The 5,540-nt window shown below is 35.2% G+C and overlaps 1 pseudogene; it reads left to right on the top strand.

Annotated features, from left to right (window-relative positions):
• The first annotated feature begins 4,340 nt into the window (after positions 1–4,340).
• LOC107018076 lies at positions 4,341–4,997 on the top strand (annotated as a pseudogene).
• The last annotated feature ends 543 nt before the right edge of the window (positions 4,998–5,540 follow it).

Raw genomic sequence — 5,540 nt, 5'->3', positions numbered from 1 at the left:
AGCTGCATATTTTTTCGCTCCAGCCTCTTCGGTATCATACTTACTCTACAATGCCTTCAAAATTTTCTTTGCGCTACAGTAAGTTCTATCATAATAATCATAAAAATTATCAGATAGACAATTAAGAAGATAATACCGACACTTATAGGAATCACCATCGTACTTTCCACTTTCTCTAGATGAGAAATAGTGTCATCATCAATCATAGTGGTGATGTCTTCTTTATTTGGATTCTTCTCAGTTATACATAAGAAACATTGAGAAGACTTAAGTAGAAAAGTACTTTACCCTTCCATCTCTTGAAATGGTTATCATTGAACCGAAATGGCTTGTTAAGATCTCCCATCTTGACATCCGCGGTTTTTTCAATTGTAGCCATCTTTGAATCTCCTTAAAATTGTTAGTGAAAAAACTTACAATATAATAAAAATTGCAATATAAAAACTGAAAATAAAATGAAGAAATTAATTTCTTCAGGATGAGGCGCGGATATCTCGCTCTCTTTGAGCAGATTCAAGCCTACTGCAGCAAATGTTTTCACTGGTCCAGCAGCAGTCCTCTTTCACATGTCCCCTCCAGGATACAACAGCCTTCACAAAGTATAACTCAACAATACTGGACAAGAGTTGAGTCCAAAGCTCCACAAAAAGAACACCTCCCTTCAACTAATAAGAACTCTCTTTTAGACTAACTCTTTCACTCTTTGTTTTCTCTTGTGTTTTGTGTGTATCAAACCAAATGATGACCACCACTATTTAAACTACAAGAAGTCGTCCTAGCAATGAATAGGAAGATAATGGATGTAGTAAATAGTGAAGATAATTGCCTTAGGAGTTTCATAGGTTACATAGGTTACAATAGGAGTTACATAGGTTACAAAGAGTAATGGAGGAATTAAGAACGAAATAAAGTGATGGACAACCAATGTTAATGGATGATGTAGAATTTATCCATTCCAATGTTTATTGGAATTTTTTATCTCTACAATGAAGTATTTATATTCCACTTCATCAGTGCGGATACGCAGGCTTGATTTACCGGAATTTTTGCTTCGACGAATGCTTTCAAGCTAGGAATTTAAGCACGGATAGCTTTAATTCAACCAATAAAGTCAAAAGTAATGACATTACATGGCTACCAAGTCAAAGATGAATAGCATGATTAACTTGGTAGTTTAAAACGCAAATGCCTACCAATGGTCATTCTTATAACTCCAAAAAAAAGCAATTTAATATGTTAAATATTAATATTAAAATGCTAATAACCTAACACTTAGTTAAGTTAGACATGGTGGATATCGTTGTTATACGATATATGGACTAACTTGATGCTTGTTATGCCTCAGTGTATTGTAGAACTCGATTACTGAAGCTTCAGTTTCCTAATGTGCTTGTTTTGTAGTAGAAGAGTAGTTCCTCAATTCCCAAGAGTCGTTTTATTTTATACCTTAAGGAAAAAAGTTAGTGTCTAAGGGGTAGATCCATCACTTAGTCCGAGTTAATTAATAGTGTTGATACATCATCTCTTATCCATATATAATAGCTCCTCTTGAGTTAAAAGAGAAGTTGGGAGATCTTCTTGATAAGGGTTTATTTGACCAAGTGTCTCACGTTAGGGCGCTACTGTATTATTCTTGAGAAAGAAAGATGCCTCTGTTAGAATGTGTATAAATTATAGCCAGTTAAACAATGTCACCATAAAGAATAAATATTGGCTGAGGAGAATTGATGAACTTTTCGAGCAATTTCAGGGTTCCACTTGTTTTTCTTTTATAGACCTTAGATCCAGCTGTCATTACTTAATGTGACATCCCAAAGACAGCTTTCAGGATCGCTCTAATCATTATGAGTTCCTTATTATATCCATTTGGCTTGACTAACACTCATGTTGTATTCACGTATCATATGTACAAAGTATTTAAGTCGTATCTAGAAATGTTTGTTATCATGTTCATTGATGACATATTGATTTATTCAAGAAATGAGGAGGATCTATGATAGTTATATTACAATACTCCTCCAAAAACTCACATATCAAGAGTTATATGCCAAGTTTTCTAATTGCGAGTTCTGGCCTGAATTGGTGGCGTTCTTTGTCTACATTTTTTTGATGAATGAATCCGAATCGACACTCAAAAGATTGAGGCAATGCAAAATATTCCCTAACCACATCCGTAAGTGACATAAAGAGTTTCTTCGCGTTGGCTAGTTACTACAAAACATTTGTTGAGGGGTTTTCATCTATTTCTTCCTTATTGACTTAGTTTACTTAGAAGACAACTATGTTTCAATGGTCTAAAGCTTGTGACCAATGCTTCTAGGATTTAAAACTCGGTTAACTACTGCTCAAGTGTTGATTCTACTAGAGGATACAAAGGTTTTTTTTGTTTATTGTGATGAGTCCATGGTAGGGATTTGTTGTCTTATAATGGAATGATAAGGCTATAGCCTAAGCCTCCATACATCATAAGATTCACGAGAGGAACTGCTCAACTCATGATTTCGAGTTTCGAGCAGTGTGTATTTTTCTCTCAAATATAGCATCACTATCTCTATGGAATTCATGTGGATAAGTTCATGGACCACAAAAGCCTTCACTACGTTTTCACTCCGGAAGAGTTATATCTTCAACAAAGGAGGCAATTAGAGCTTCTCAAAGATGATGATATCAGTATCCTCTATCATCCAAGTAAAGTGAATGTTCTCGATGATGCCTTCAGCAGGTTATCAATGGGGAGTTCTGATCATGTTGAAGAAGGAATGAAAGAGTTCGATAAGGAAGTGCACCGACTTGTACGTTTGTGTGTTCAATTATGTAACACCCCATATCCAAAATAGGAAAATGAAACCAATTCCCAGATGTTACAGGTGTAACCCACGTTGTCCACCCACGGGCTGCGTGCAACTGTTCTGAAGGGCCCAGAACCATTGCCTGACAAACAGATCGTTGGTTCATAACATTGGTGGTGGTTGGGGTCCCGTGGTTTGAAAGCCCCAATAATAGATTTCTAGCTATCATTGACGGCCGTACCAGAAAGTTTGTAATCCTGACCATGGTAGACAGTGGGGTCTCGTGGGTCAAAACTTGCAATTAAGTTCAGGGATAGTTGGGTCTTTTCATAATTAATTAGTACATATACTATGTCGGTTTTCCTATATTGAAGACCCTATATATGTCTTTTTACCCAAAAAATTTCCCAAAAGAAATTGTTCTCTCTAAACTCACCCAAAAAGAAGAACTCTCAAATAATTCTCTCTCTAGAACTTGAAGAAAAATAAGAAGAAGGATTCATCTAGGGGTTCAAGCTAAGGTCTCATATCTCTATTCAAGGCTAGTATTGGGATTCAAGGTATTATAATTTTCATCCATGGAGTTCCGAAGTTCCTTTATTCAAAAGGTAGAGTTCCCAATTCAGTTACGATTTCCTTCAATTACCATGGGTTCTTTTCATTATTTATTTGAAGTATTGATTTATGATATTCTATGCAGACTACAAGAAAAATGACTTTTAACTAAAGGAAATTCATTCATTAAAAGTCAATATCCAGTAGGTCAATAACGACCGAGAAAAAAGTGGTCGTCAGCGGACGTTAAAATCTCCGTCGTCAAAGGTTAACGATCGAGTTGCATAGCCGTTCTTTAGATATCACTTAGCGACAATGGAACCATAAATTTCCTTCGTGGATGGTCATTTTGTCGTTACCACATTGAAGTAAAACCATAATTTGCAGTCGTTACAAGTACTTTTAGTGTTCAGATTCTTTCATTGAATACATTACTTTTACAGACCAAGTTTAAATTCCTTTAGTTGCTTTAAATAAATTTAACAACAAAGTTTGTTTCACAAATTTAGTTTCAAATAATTATATACAGTTTTTGTGAACAACAAAGTTTGTTTCACAAATTTAGTTTCAAATAATTATATACAGTTTTTGTGTTCCTCGAGCTGTTCTGGATCTTAATATCATTTTTCTCACTAGCCATAAAAAAAATAATATAAAATTTCATAATTGTTTTTCCATGAACGAAAACATACTAGAAGCTTAGATATAAACGTGTGTTCAACACAATATCTTAAAACATTCATGTTTAACATAACATCTGAATAACATAGATGTTCGACATAAGATTATACAAAAAACATGTTTGACATCTATCAAATCCTAAAAATTGATAAAATGAAATAGATGCATAGGTTAAAACGTTTCTAGATCTGCACCAACACTAAAAATATGATCTTTCTTTTTAGATGGCTCCACAATTCTTCAACAACACGTTCTTTAATCTTCATCACATTCTTCATTTTGTTAAAAAACAATTTGAGGTCAAGTCGTAACAGAATGTCGGATAGTAATAACTTATAACTTTTAAAGCATAAATTAATCATTTAATCACCAACGAGAAAATAACTTTTCATGGCTAATTCTCATCAGCAGGAAAGCTAGTAAAGTCAAGTGTGGAGCAAATTTTGGAACAATATAGGCCTGTGATTTTTTTCAAAATTCACTCTTGGTACAGTTGCTCCACAATTCACAGTGATTTCTATTATGGAAGATGGAAGTGAGGGTATAACTATGGAATTAGAAATGCAATGGGATGAGAATCCAAGCATAATACTCGATATCAAGACTTACTGAGTTGTAGCGTTACCAGTGCAAGTGAAATAACATTGGGTTTACTGGTATTTTAAGGCATATCTTCAAGGAACATCTTCAGGGCATTTGTGGATGAGTTTCCTTGCTTCGGAGCTGTATGCTATTCTCTAAGGCAGAAGAAAAGTCTGGATTTTACGCTTAAAGTAATTGGTGGTGACATGAGAGCGATTCCTGGCCTTTCTTATGCAATTGAGGGAACCATCCGGGACACTGTTGAATAATCTATCATGTGGCCAGTACGAAAAGTTATTCTCATTTAACCTGGGGATTGTACTGACCTTGTATTCAGCCTATCAGAGTATTGGAGGTGAAACTTCTTCTAGGAAAAGAATTAACAAATAATGATCTCTTTCAAAAATCTGATCCTTATGATGTATTGTATGTACGCCCTCTACAAGAAAGAATGAAGAAGAGCTAACAAAGATTTGAACCCAATTTCGAATATGAGCATTTTTAGTTCATAGTCGAAGATCCATTTACACAATACTTGGTGATAAAAATCTATGACGATGAAAAGCTTAAGTCAGTTGAACTGATTAGATGTGCCAATATCTCTTTGAATAATCTTGAGCATGGTAAAGTGAAGGATATCTGGTTGAAGTTGGTGAATGATTTGGAAATTCAGAGAGATCAGAAAAATAGGTGCCAAGTTCACTTGGAGCTATTGTACTGCCCCAATTCCATGAACGATGGCCTAAGCAACCCTTTTACACTGAATTAGTCAATGATTTCATTAGAGAGAGTTCTTCAAAACATGGCAGAAAGAAAAGAAGCTAGCAAACGGAAGTGCAATAAACAATAGAAGATAGGTAGTACGAGGGGTACTTTCTGTTATAGTGGTATCAGCTAATGACCTACCCCCAGCTGATATGGGGGGGGGGGGGG

This window comes from Solanum pennellii, chromosome 1, assembly GCF_001406875.1.
Source record: "Solanum pennellii chromosome 1, SPENNV200".
NCBI lineage: Eukaryota > Viridiplantae > Streptophyta > Magnoliopsida > Solanales > Solanaceae > Solanum > Solanum pennellii.
Note: the sequence above shows the minus strand (reverse complement) of the source record. Positions and strands in the feature narration are given on the sequence as shown.